Below are 14,172 nucleotides of genomic sequence, written 5' to 3' on the forward strand. Positions count from 1 at the left end.
TGATGCAGGACGGTAGGGTGATTGCCTACGCGTCAAGACAGTTGAAGATACATGAGAAGAACTACCATGTTCACGATCTTGAGTTAGTCGCCATTGTTCACGCCCTGAAGATTTGGCGCCATTATTTATACGGGGTTCCCTGTGATATTTATATTGACCATCGGAGCTTGCAGCACCTGCTCAAGCAAAAGGATCTAAATTTACGCCAGAGGAGGTGGTTAGAGTTGCTGAAGGACTATGACATCACTATTTTGTATCACCCGGGCAAGGCCAATGTAGTGGTTGATACTTTGAGTCGTCAACAGAGAGTTTGGGGAGTTTGGCTTATTTACCAGCATCGGAGAGACCTATGGCGATGGATGTTCAGACTTTAGCCAGCCAGTTTGTGAGATTGTATCTTTCGGAGCCCAGCCGGGTTCTAGCTTGCGTGGTTTCTCGGTCTTCCTTATTTGATCGTATCAGGGAACGGCAGTATGATGACCCTCATTTGCTTGTCCTCAAGAACAAGGTTCAGCACGGTGATGCCAAAGATATGACTATTGGTGATGATGGGGTATTGAGGATACAGGGTCGGGTTTGTATACCCAATGTCGATGGGCTTCGGGAGTTGATTCTGGAAAAGGCCCATAGCTCGCGGTATTCTATTCATCCAGGTGCCGCGAAGATGTATCAGGATTTGAGGCAGCACTATTGGTGGAGGCGGATGAAGAAAGATATATTTGGATTCGTAGCTCGGTGTCTCAATTGTGAGCAGGTGAAGTATGAGCCCTAGAGAGCGGGTGGGTTGCTTTAACAGATAGAGATTCCGGAGTGGAAGTGGGAGCGGATCATCATGAATTTTGTAGTTGGGCTCCACGGACTTTGAGAAAGTTCGATGATGTTTGGGTGATTGTGGATCGACTGATCAAGTCCGCTCAATTTATTCCTGTGTGTACTACTTATTCCTCGGAGCGGTTGGCGGAGATCTATATCCGGGAGATTATTCGTCTGCATGGTATTCCGGTTTCCATCATCTCATATAGAGGTACTAAGTTTATATCACGGTTTTGGATTGTCGTTCAGCATGAATTGGGTACTCGGGTAGAGTTGAGTACAACATTTCACCCGCATACGGACGGACATTTCGAGCGCACTATTCAGATTCTTGAGGATATGCTCTGTGCGTATGTGATTGAGCTTGGAGGATTTTGGGATCAGTTCTTGCCATTGGTGGAGTTTGCTTACAACAACAACTATCAGTCCAGCATTTAGATGGAACCGTATGAGGCTTTATATGGTAGACGGTGTAAATCCTCGGTGGGTTAGTTTGAGTTGGGTGAGGACAGATTATTGGGAATAGACTTAGTTCAGGATGCTTTGGAGAAGGTTAAGGTGATTCAGGATAGACTCCGCACAGCCGAGAACAGATAGAAGAGTTACACGGACCGGAAGGTTCGTTGTAACGACCCGATCGGTCGTTTTAAGCTCTAGCACACCATTCAGCAGTTTGAGGTCATGAGCATCTTCATTTCAGGTATTATGACTTGTACGCGTGGTCGGAATTGAATTTCGAGGAGTTCGGAGTTGATTTGGAAAGAGAATTCTCATTACAGAAGCTTTAAGTTGAAAGAATTAGCTAAGATTGGATTTTTGAGTAAACAACCTCAGAATCGGGATTCAAAGGTTCCACCAAGTTTGTATTATGATTTCGGACTTGGGCGTATATCCGGATCGGATTTTGGAAGACCCGGAAACGTTTTGGCGCCTATTGTAGAAGTTAGCATTTTGGAAGAATTTCATAAGTTTGGTTTGAAGTGCATTTTAGGGTAATCAATGTCCATTTGGGATTCCGAGTCTGGGAATAGCTTCGTATGGTGATTCTGGAGTTGGGAGCGCAATCGGAAGTGAATTCGGAGATCCGTAGGTCATTTTGAAGTCATTTGGCTAAAGATAGAAATTTGAAGGTTTTTGAGAAGTTTGACCGAGAGTTTGACTTTTTGATATCGGGGTCAGATTCCAATTCTGAAAGTTGGAACAGGTCCATAATGTCAAATATGACTTATGTGCAAAATTTGAGATCAATCGAACGTGATTTGATGGGTTTCGGCATCGAATGTAGAAGTTTGAAATTTCAAAGTTCAAAAAGTTTGGATTGGAGTACGATTCATGATTTCGATGTTGTTTGATGTGATTTGAGTCCTCAAGCGAGTTCGTATAATGTTTTGGGACATGTTGGTATAATTGGTTGAAGTCTCGAGGGTCTCGGGTGGACTTCGGAAAGCTAACGGATCGATTTCGGAAATATGAAGCTGCTGAAAATCTGCTGCTTTTTCTGCTGCAGTTGCTGTTTTGGACAGCAATGGTGCAATCGAGGAGGCTATTTTGGAAGCTTATATCTCGAAATCTATAAGGAATATGAAAATTTTCAATACATAAAAGTTGTTGCCCTTGCATTCTAGTTTCTATAAAGTTAAACCATTAATGGTTTGGACATATTATCCGAAAGTTCTGATCAATTGAAGATGGCTGGTGGAGCAGTTTCGACAGAATTTTCTAATGCATGGAGCCGATTTTAGAATCTCATATCTCGGAATATATAAAGAGTTATATGATTTACAACCTATCAAATGAAAGATCTTCGAGTCTAGTTTCTAAATCTTCAAACCGTGTGTCATTTAAAAATTTACACAAGGAGTTATCGGCGTTTTAACAGAAGGTGTACAACAGGAAAATTAGTAATAGGATGTACAACTTGCACAACGCAAAGTACAACTCGATGAAGCCTGGGCAGATTGTTTTAAACACGAGTTTTGGCCCATTTCTTTCATTTGTCTTGGGCGATTTTGGAGAGCTCAAAGAGGAATTTTCACCAAGCAACACTAAGCAAGTGATTTCTTCCTATTTTTGAGTTAAATATGTGATCCTACATGGATTTAGACATGGAAAATTAGTATAAATTTGGGATTTTTGGGGAAGACCTAGAATTTGAAATTTTGGACTTTTACCTTGAATTTGAGCATGAAAATTAGAGCAAATTGTATATTTAAGTTAGTAAAGCTATGGGTAGAATTTATCTTTGAGAAATTTTGGAATCCGGCCACGTGGGCCTAAGGGCATTTTGGTCAACTTTTTGAGCGGAGTTGGGAACTTATATAATTTGAATTGTTACAAGTATTAGAGTGAATTTTTAATGGTTTGCTCATTTTTTGAATAGTTTTGGGGTGTTGTGCATCAATTGGAGTCGTTGGAAGGGCTTGGAAGCCGGTTATGGAAATTTCGGAGCGAGGTGAGTCTCCTTTCTAACCTTGTAAGAGGGAATTATCCCCATAGGTGAAATAATTGGTTATGTACTCCTATTTGTAGGGGCTACGTATGCATGAGGTGACGAGAGTCCGTGCGTAGCTACTAATATGTGTAAGTCCGGGTAGTCTAGGACCCAAAAGCATGCTACCTTGGAATATCTGAAATCTTGTTGGCAGTTGAATTGCTTAAATCCTATCGAATTGGTAAATGAATTTCTAAAAGGATTAATCTTTATTTTCTTAAATCGCTAAAAAAGAATTGGCTTTTATTTGGATAAATGTTCCCCGATAAATTCTTAATTGGCTATTGGAGCATGTATATCTATGTGTACTTGCGTCCCATGTATGATTCACGATTAGGGTGATTGTTTATTTAAATTTGACCACGTCGCATGTATGGTTCAAGTGTTACGAAGATAGATTTTATTTAAGGCAATAACTGAGCAGTAAAGGATGAGGAAGGACGTGTGGGAAGTGTCATGCGATGGTTAAACTTCTAGAAGACCAGGTGCAAGAAGTGGAGGTCGAGTAGTTACTTAAAGAAGTGAGTCTGCCCAAAGTGGGAGAGTGGCAGAGCAGTATGTGGATTCAGTGGCTGGGTCTACGGACTTGATTTGAAATATCGGCTATTATACGGCGGGAGATTTGATATGATGGAAAGGAGTTGCTTGATATGAAGGAGGTTACAACATAACTTTGAATTGGAGGATATTGTTCCACATTCAGTTGATATCCATGAGGAGTGAATGGACTTGTACAGCTGGTAAATGAGCACGGGCTTAGGTGGGTCATCTCTTGTGAGCAGATCAGCAGTCGCGTGGTTGGCGAAGCCTCTGCGAAGAATCCTACTGGCTATCTAGTAAAGGGGTCGTACATGTAAACATGGTTAATGATTCAAAGTATTCATAAATGGTGTTATAGAAAGATTTCAAGAACTCGGCGGGATGGTTGTGCTAGATTTATGTCAATATGAGATAAAGAATACTGGTGAATTCCAGAGATTGTGTATCAATGGTTTCAAGCTAAGTGGGAGAGTTCCACCGCCTATGATTGGGTTGTATGGTTAACTACTTGCGAGATTTCTAGTTATTAGCATATTGATGGGTTATTTTCAGCTACGGGAAAGGAACATAAGTGGTAATTCGAGCAAAGGAATTGTTAAATGTATGCTATGGTTGGCCTTATTGGCTCATGTTCAGACTTAGGGAAAGATTCATGAATTATGCCTTGTATAGATGAGGGTTTCAAGGGAAGTGATTCTGCCGGGTGCTTCACCGAGAGGGTATTCATGTGCTAGAAGATTCATGGAGTTGATTATATTTGGGGCCAAGTCAGAGCGGGTGGCTCTCAACAACGGTCCTGGTGGATTCAAAGGGTAAAGCGTGGTGCCTAATGATTTCGAGCCTCTAGGTACGGTTAAGAATCAAGCTTGTGTAGCAGCTTATGAGAAGAGGCCCAGAATGTTCTATGATGTTTTACTTGCAGCGTAGCATTTGGTAGGTACGAAATGGTTCATGGGATTTGAGACAGCATGGTCTCGTGATTCAAGGTCACTCGGGATGAGTGCGGATGGACTGTGTTATGTGTTGAATGGAGTTATTGTTATTTCTAAGGAAATCAAGGATAAATTAGGAGAAGATAGATTGGTTAGCCATAGTTGAATTGGCATATTGGTGGTAGTGATCAGTTCCTTCAGCGTAATCAAGTTATGCGAATGATTTAAGACAGTACGTGCGAGGCTTATTGGCCGCCGTAATTGATGTTACTCAGAAGTATTCTACTGTTATGTCCAGTTACGTGCAGGTGTAAGCACGTGATTTTGCCCTATATGAGAATTACTCCCAAAAAATTCAAAAATAAAATGATTTTTCTTTGGTGTGCAATTTTGTGATATTTTGTGATATTTTGAATAATTATTTGTATTTGTTTGTACGTGTTTATTTGCTAAATTAATAAAAAATACAAAAATATGTTGCATTTTGCATGTAGGATTTAATTCTACAATTGATAATAATTAAATTTGTTTTACAAAAATTAAAAATTACAAAAATAGGCATCGTTTGCATTTTTAGCATTTAATGTCCAAATATACAATTTTATGCTTAATTAATACTTAATTGTGCGTTAATTGTTATTGGGAGTTAATTTGCGTTTTTATAATTTAATTTAGTTCTTAATAATTGTTTAAGTATTTTTATAATTTAGTTTTAGAAAAATAAAAGAAGAAAAGAGAGCGAAAATATAAAGAAAGTCGGAATTGGGCCTCTTCTTCAATTTCAAGCCACAGGCCCAAAAAATGGCCCAATCTTCCTTACGACCCAGTCCATTTCGAACTGGGTCAACCCGGTCCATAACCCAACATCCTATTATCTTGCATTTCAAAAAAAAATAATAATAAAACAAAAGAAAAAAAAAATAGTAAGAAAACCCTAAAAATGCCTAAAGCATCCGCCCCCCCCCCCCCTATTCTCTTTCTTCTTCCTCAAAACTCCAAAGCACAACCATGGCTGCCTTTGACCCCACTCCCTCTCGTCCAAACACCATCAACAAACAGTTCGTCATGACCAAACGACCCCAAGAACCATAGCTACTGCTGTCCGCGTAGCTATCTCTGCGTCGTCACTTCATCTTCTTCGTCTTTCGTCAAGCTCGAGCTTGAGCTCGACATCCATGGCTGCCCAGCTCCACCAAGCAGTCTGTCATTGCCTTCGTCGACCGCTCGCTTCCATGGCAGCTGATTCCGCGTCAACTTCTGCTGCTTCATCGTCCAAACCCCACCGGCGCAGCTGCTACTTCATCGATCAAACACCACTGGCGCCGCTGCTTCTCCTGCCTCGTCGTGGCAGCTTGGTATGTCTCCTTCGAGCTGCTGCTTCTGCTTCACTCCATCTCCTTCACGTAAACAAATGAACCCCAGCTGCCTTGTTCATGCCTTTCTGCCGCGACAACTGTTGTTGCTGCTTCGGCGCGGCTTCAGTTGGCTTCGTAGGTTCGTGTTCGTCGCCGTTTGGCCGAGGTTCGTCGAGTCAGTCCATACATATTTCATGTCGAACCGGTTAGTGGATTTTTGAGTTTTATATTGTCCGCATTTTTGTTTTGATATTTTCGAATCTAAAATCGGCAAATGTTTGTTTTGTTTATCGTTTGAATTAATTTTTAGTTCATGTTCATATGTTGTTTGTTAGATAAATTTTTCAGATTTCAAAGGAAGGATTAATTAGTTATTTTTCATATTTATTTCATGTTTGTATTGTTGTTTAAGTGAATATTTATTAGTTTAATATTTGTTAGATTCAAATTGAAATTTAATTAATTGTTTCTTCAATTTGTTTCATGTATTTGATGTATTTTCTGGAAATTGTTAATATTGTTAAAGTTCAAGTTTAAATTCATAATTGTTTCTTCTTAGTTTTGTTTTGTCATTTGCCTAAAAGAATTTAGTTGCAATAAGGGAAGTATGTTGGTTTTAGTCATTTGAATCCGTCGTTTTTATTTTTAGATTTAATTCATGTTCATATTATGTTTGTTTGATTTTGAATCCGAAATGTGTATAGTTTGATTTCTTGTTTACCATTTGTGATTATTTCTTGAATTGGTCTCATAATCTTGTTTAAAGTTTAATATAAAAATTGTTTGTTGTAATGTTGTTAGAGTTGATTTTAAGTTCAATATTATTGAATTTAAGAATCTAAATATACTTGTTTGATTGTTGTTGTTGTTTAAATCCGAAAAATAGGTTTGTTGTTGCTAAAAATATTGTTCAATCAAATTTTAGTTGTTCTTGGTTGTTCAATTTGTGTTCATGTTGAAATGTTGTTAAAATCATGTTCATGTGATATTGTTGTTATGATGTTCATCCGTGTTCATATTGTTGTTTGAACATTGTTAGAAATTGATCATATTGTCTATATTTTGGTTAAGTTTGATTAATTGATGTGTTATAGCTGATGGGTAGTTTGGTAAATTTGTAATACGTTCAGGGGTAATTTGGTAATTTCAGTAAGGTCGGAAGGGGTAGTTTAGGAATTGTACATTTTGTAATTGTTTATTTGAAGCATGGGGGACAAAATGAAATGGGGTGGGTTGTGATATGATTATTTAATATAAAAGGGGGACAAGATTTAATTTAAAGAGGAATCTTGCATTATTTTAAATGAAGCATGGGGGACAAAATATAATGGGGTGGTGTGATATATTTATTTAATGTAATGGGGATGAGTGGGAAGATAATGGGTTTGGTAGAGAAAGGGATTGATTTTAGTTGATTAAAGGGTGGGGATTATATATATAGAGGTCTGAAAAAAATCAGAGGGAGGAGAAGAAAAAAGAGAGATTAGAAAAAAAAAAGGAGCTGAACATTTATTCCGAAAAAAAAAACATTGAAACTCTCAAGAAAAGAAAAACATACAAAGAAAAATAAAAAAAAAAGTTGAAAATTAGAAGAGAAAGTAGTACACACTTGATAAATATTCTGGTATACAGGTGCAGAAATTAAGGGTTGAAGATTAACTAGCCTTTCAAATATCTGAAAATTTCCCTTGGTTTCTGTCGGTTATTTTCGGTATTCTTGGATTTTATTTTGAATTTTTCAAAGCTGTCACTGGGATTTTCGTTGACTGGTTATTGCTGGTTATTGTTGTTGTTGCTGTGTTACGTATTACGTTGCTGACTTTCTTCTTCTTATATTGACAATATCAGGTACACAACTGTAATTTTGGCATTTTGTAAGCTGAAATGAAGAATGGAGTGTTAAATTTTTAATTTAGTTTAATTTAATTTTTTGTATTGTATTTAGGTTATTCATGTATTATTATTCTGTAAATCACTGTCATTTGGCATAACTAGGCATATTATAGCGACATATTAAATAACGCCTTAACCAGATTATTAGGAAATATATTTAAGCCTGATTATTAATTAAAACTGTTTAATAAAAAAAAATAGAAGAAATAACGTAAAAATGGCGTTATTGAATCAGTTTGGCAAAAAATTAAATAAGTTCCTTATTCATAAGGTTTTTCGTCAACGATAAGTTAATCGGAATCATGTAGTCAATTTCAGTTAAAACATGAATTAGTTTGCGAACAAGTATTAGGACATGATGTGAATTAAAACAAAGTTAGTTAAGGTTAAATTGTTTAAAATTTTTAGAAATATGGTTTAGTAATCAAGTTTTTTTTTCTTTCTTTCAATTTTCAGTATTTGTAAATAATTAGTTTCAATAAGCTTAAGTCTTACTAACAATTTAAATTTTAATCCAACTATGGGATAATTAGTTTTTTTTTATTTTTCGATAATTCCATGTTGTATTTATGATTATAATTTTTATTACTTTATGTTAATATTTGTTTTTCTCTTCTATTTAATATGTTATTTTCAAGAATGTAGATATTGATTTTATATTTATAGACAAACTTAGTAATAATAAAAAGGTAGTCATTAAAGGATATTCTTAAAATAAGGAAGGATTTCGCTAAAAATAAATAGATGTAAATAATACAAATTTACAGGATTCTCCAATCTCATTTATTTATTTAATTATTTAAAAAAAATTACTTAGAATTTGGGATGGATTGTTTAGTGAATTTCACTTCCTTCCCCAAAGATAATGACGCGCTAGACTCTTTAGGCGCGATTTAATTAATTTTACCTTCTTAAACTCGGATGCGCATTTCATGCGACCCAAATCTAAATCCTAAAACATTGAATAAAAATGTGTTCCGGATTACGGGTGCATTTCATGTGACGTAATCCAAAGACATGTTTTAAACGATGTTCACAATTATTTTATTTTTTTAAAAAAAAAAATAATAATAATAATAATAATAAAGTGGTAAAAAGTTAAAATTGGCACATCGGGTCATAATTGTATTAAAATCAGATAAATAATCCAAATATGACAATTGAGCGACCGTGCTAAAACCACGGAACTCGGGAATGCCTAACACCTTCTCCCGGGTTAATAGAATTCCTTGTCCGGATTTCTGGTACGCAGACTGTAATATGGAGTCATTCTTTTCCTCGATCCGGGATTAAAATTGGTGACTTGGGACACCCTAAATCTCCCAAGTGGCGACTCTGAAATAAATAAATAAATCCCGTTTTGATTGTCCTTTAATTGGAAAAACGCCCTTCGCACCTCGCGGTGCTGGAAAAAGGAGGTGTGACAGCTCTGGCGACTCCGCTGGGGATATCTAGGACCCAGAATCTCTGGTTCAGGGTTCAGAATTCGAGCTTGGAATAATTGTTGTATTTGGCTTCGTTTGATTTTGTTACATGATCTGTGCTTAATGTGCTAATTAACTGCTTTTACCGCTTTGATCTTATGTGAACTGTATATAAGCTGTGCCGAAACCCATCTCCTCTCTGAGTCTTCTAAATCATGAAGAAGGGTGCACTTCGTGTGACTTCTTTTCTGTATAGTGTCTAAATTCCCAATTTAGAACGAGGTTGGATAAGTTGCAAAGCCGGTGAAACTTCTGTATTCCCGGTACGCTGCCTCCCCCTCGGCTCGAGCTGTCCGCTCGGGTAAGCCAGGTCTAGAACAAACACCCAAGTTCTGAACCTAGAATAACTCAGCTTCATGCCGGATCCCTAATAGGAACGCTTATTTGCATCATGTGCATTTTGACTTAGGGGACTCAACACAGGGGTTGAGTCCGTCTAGGGCTAGCAACCTGAAAAGAAAAAAAAACCATCCTGATGCATCTTATTTGTTTTATGTGCATTTATTTGCTCGGTCTTGCATGTTAACCGGCTTCTGAGTCTCGGGAGTGTAAAAAATAAAATAAAATAAAAATAGCAAGTGGAAAGTTAGATGATTAATTTAGAAAAATCAGTGTCCAAGTACTGTCGAAATGCTGCCGAAATTTTTTTTTTTTAAAAAAACATATATATTTTTACTTTTAGAATTGTTTGTTTGCCTAGAAAGCAGAAAGTGTATAGGAATAAGTCTTTTATTTTAATTTGCTTTATTTTCAAAAAAAAATGAAAAATGAAAATAGTTTTTTTTGCTATAAAAGAAAAAGGAAAAAATTTGTTTGTTTTCAAAAATTAGTAAGTTTATAACCTGAACTACGCGGGTCTGATTCTCACCGGATGTGAGATCAGAGGCAAACCTCTTTGGTTTCGGCTCACCATATTCAAAAAAAAAATCCAAAAATATTTAACATTACTCACTTCTTTAGAAAGTTTTTCTTTTAGACCTCAGTTTTTTTTTTTTAAAAAAAAATATTTCCTTTTAATCTCAAAATCCCAATTATTTGTTTAAAAGATATTCAAAATAAAATTCAAAAATATTTTTTTCTGTAGTATTTCTTTCATAAATTCAGAATATTAGTTCAAAAATATTTCCTTTCTCCTTAAAAGTTTTTTCAAAAAAAAAAAAAATTAAAATCCAAAAAATATTTCTTTAGAATATAGATAGTTTTTAAGTCAAATAAAAGTTTTTCCTTCTTTAATCACTATAATAAATGTGCAGGATGAGCACAAGTCAAAATGAACCATTCTCAGTGTGTAGCGAGGTCCCTTTGCAACTCCACATGTGGTGGAATGATATGGGAAAGGATAGTATAAAGATAGTGGAAAGAGTTTTGGGAGGTTTTGTTGATCTGTTGAATATCAAGCCAAGGACAGATATCATCGAGGCTCTAATACCGTTCTGGGACCCAACCCGCAACGTGTTTCGTTTTGCTGACTTTGAACTTTCACCTACACTAGAGGAAGTCGCCGGATATGCGGGGTTGAATGGGAAACTAAGAGGGCAGTATTTACTTTCACCAAGACCAGTATCTCCGCACGCGTTCTTGGATTTGCTAAGCATTAGTCGGAAGGTGCAGAATGATGATTTGTCGAAGGGATGTTGTACTCTCCAATTCTTGTATCAACGGTACGGAATTCCTCAGGGTTTGGAAGAACCAAACCTCGGATTAATTCACACTGGGAACAGAATCAAGTGGGAAGCAAGACGTACTTTGGCATTTATCACAGCATTTCTGGGAGTTGTGGTCTGTCCCCGCAAAGATAAAAAAATAGAGATAGGCCTTGTAGGGATGGCCGATGTTGCAATCAAAAGAACCGACAGTACTGTGGTTCCTTTGATTTTGTCCGAAATCTACCGAGCTTTAACTATATGCCGAGAAGGAGGCAAGTTCTTTCAGGGATGCAATCTGTTACTCCAGCTGTGGATGCAAGAACACCTCCATCACCGAGTGGGATACATGAACCACGGGTTGACTGAGAGAAATTGCATTAGCGGCTTTGAGAAACGAATGACAGACGTCATATTTCCCGAAGGCGTCGAAGCATGGCTTGCACAATTGAGGTCAACAACAGCCGACCAAGTTGAATGGGCATTTGGGTGGTTGAATGATACTGAGGCAATATACATGGCGGCCGAGGAATGTCATGTTCTTTTGATGGGACTTCGTAGCATCCAGCCATATGCTCCTCATCGGGTACTGCGCCAACTAGGAAGATTTCAGGTAATTCCCACTGATGAGGATCTAAGCAAGCACGCCATTGAGTTGAGTCCAGGAGTCGTGTTCCCCGAAGGAAAAATTAGAAAGTTGTGGCACGAATGTAGATTCCTTGAACCCAAGACTATGGTTCGAGAGCTGGCTAAGGGTGAGGTAGACCCAAAATACGATGTTTGGTTCGGGAAAAGGTTCCAGATTCGTCAGAGGCCTGCCAAAAGAGCTCACGTCCAACAATTTACGGATGATTCGCAGGAACAGTGGGGCTGGTTAGTGAGAGAGGAAAGCTACCGGGTTGAAATCGGGAAGCTGAAGCGACAAATTGAAAGGCTTATGTTTGAAAACAACGTTCAAGTAGCCTCAAAGCAGGGTGAGAAGAACAAATTAGCCAAAGAAAACCAGGCATTGAAAGCCCGAATTCGCCAAGTCGGTAAGAGTGATAGCGACCGACAGAAACGTCGCTCTGATGAAAGGTTGATAGCGGAATTGAGAAATCAAGTCAGCCAAAGCCGAGAAGACTTGGAGAGATCCCAGGCTTGTATAACAAGAATGCGGGTCAGGTGGGCCACAGTTACAACATCACGGAGAGAGCACCTATGGCAAGTAAAAAGGGACTACGAAATGAGTGTTACGACATTGAGAGAGATAAACTCCATTCTCAATAATCGGATCCTCAAACAAGCCCAGGATGCTAGAACAGATAGAGAACGCTGCTATGAGTCGATAGCCCGGATGGAAGAACAAATGGAGAGGTTCCAAGAGCAGCTCATTGACAATACTCGAATATTGGGACTAAAGAATCAACGGATAGAACAACTGTGCATAGAGAGGGATAGAATCAGGGGTAGGATCAATGATATAGGGCGTTATATCACCACGAAGTGCCTAACATGTGAAGAGATGCCTCGTGATATCCTTTTTGCCTCAGACATGGGTTATGTCCATCAGATCATGGAGGAACTAAAAAGCTTGCAAAGAAGCCTGGCCCCCAAGCCCGCGGAAAGGCCGAATGATGCCTCGCGGGCACCAAAATTCAAAGCTTTAATGTATCCCAAGTTCAATCTTGCACTTGTTTGTTTTTCGAGTCTGTTGTCTACCCATATGTTTTTTTTTTCTTCAAACATTCTCAAAAAAAATATATATATATATATATATAAAGTCTGTATTTTTTGTTTTTTTTTGTGATGGCTTGTAATAGCATTATTTTGAGTAATAAAAAAAAATATTGGTCTTGTGGCACGAACTACGCTTGGTCTGATTCGTGCGGGGTCACGATACGTAGGCAATCTCTATAGGATTCGACCGTAATTATATAAAAAAAAGAATATATATTTGTCAGAGCAAAAATAAGCCGGGATGATGCATGCGGTCATAGCAAAAGCATGTTAGAAATGATTAACTGCCTAGGAGCATTGCATCCCTCTAATGTGCAATTACAATATCTGTTAAGACTCTAACATTGACAAGTTTGTTGTTTTTCCAATCAATATCACTTAGTTGTTAGAGCGTACTGGCACCGTACCATTATCAAACAAGATCAAAAGGTCATATACCAGAAAGCATGACTGGGTCAGACAACAGCGTTGAGTCAGAAAAAACGGCCAATCAGATGCTGAAGGAAGCCCTGGAGAAAATGGAAAAAATGAGGCTAGAAATGAATGAAATGCAGATAGCCTTAGCTAGAGCCCAGAAGGGGCAAGAACTACCCGTTACTCCTACCCTCCAACCAGTACACACGCCGGAATACCCCACTCCCGATCCTTCAACAAGTTTCCCAAGCCATCACTATTATCAGGGAAGAGAGGCTTATGATTCCCAAGCTCCACCACCCACTCAAAACCCTCCTCCACCAAATGTTCCCGTCTTTGTGGCACCTCCCCCAGCCCCATTGCACAGATCATCTAGTGAGCCACTGTTTCAGGCTCACGATACACAATATTACCCCCTGAACTCACATTCAAAGCACCCGAGCCACATACCTATAATCCCCACTTTGAGGTCCCGGCGGAGATTGAAAAGCCGGCTAAGAGCCCAGAGCAGGACGAGGTGATGCGGAAATTTAAAAGCCTGGAGCAATCCTTCAGGAACATACACGGGTTAGGTAACCAGGTCAGCGTGGCTTACAAGGATCTATGCCCTTTCCCTGACGTTCAATTACCAGCAGGGTTCAAGATGCCCAAGTTCGATTTATACGAAGGGCATGGTGATCCTATGGCACATCTACGGGGTTTTTGTAGCAAAATGAGGGGAGCAGGGGGCAAAGATGAGCTATTAATAGCTTACTTTGGCCAGAGTTTGAGCGGGTCGGCATTAGAGTGGTATACAAGACAAGATCCGAGCAGGTGGTACACCTGGGATGACTTGGCACAGGCTTTCGCAGGACATTTCCAATACAACCTTGAGATAGTCCCAGACCG

This window comes from Nicotiana tabacum, chromosome 3 (assembly GCF_000715075.1).
Source record: "Nicotiana tabacum cultivar K326 chromosome 3, ASM71507v2, whole genome shotgun sequence".
Classification (NCBI taxonomy): domain Eukaryota; kingdom Viridiplantae; phylum Streptophyta; class Magnoliopsida; order Solanales; family Solanaceae; genus Nicotiana; species Nicotiana tabacum.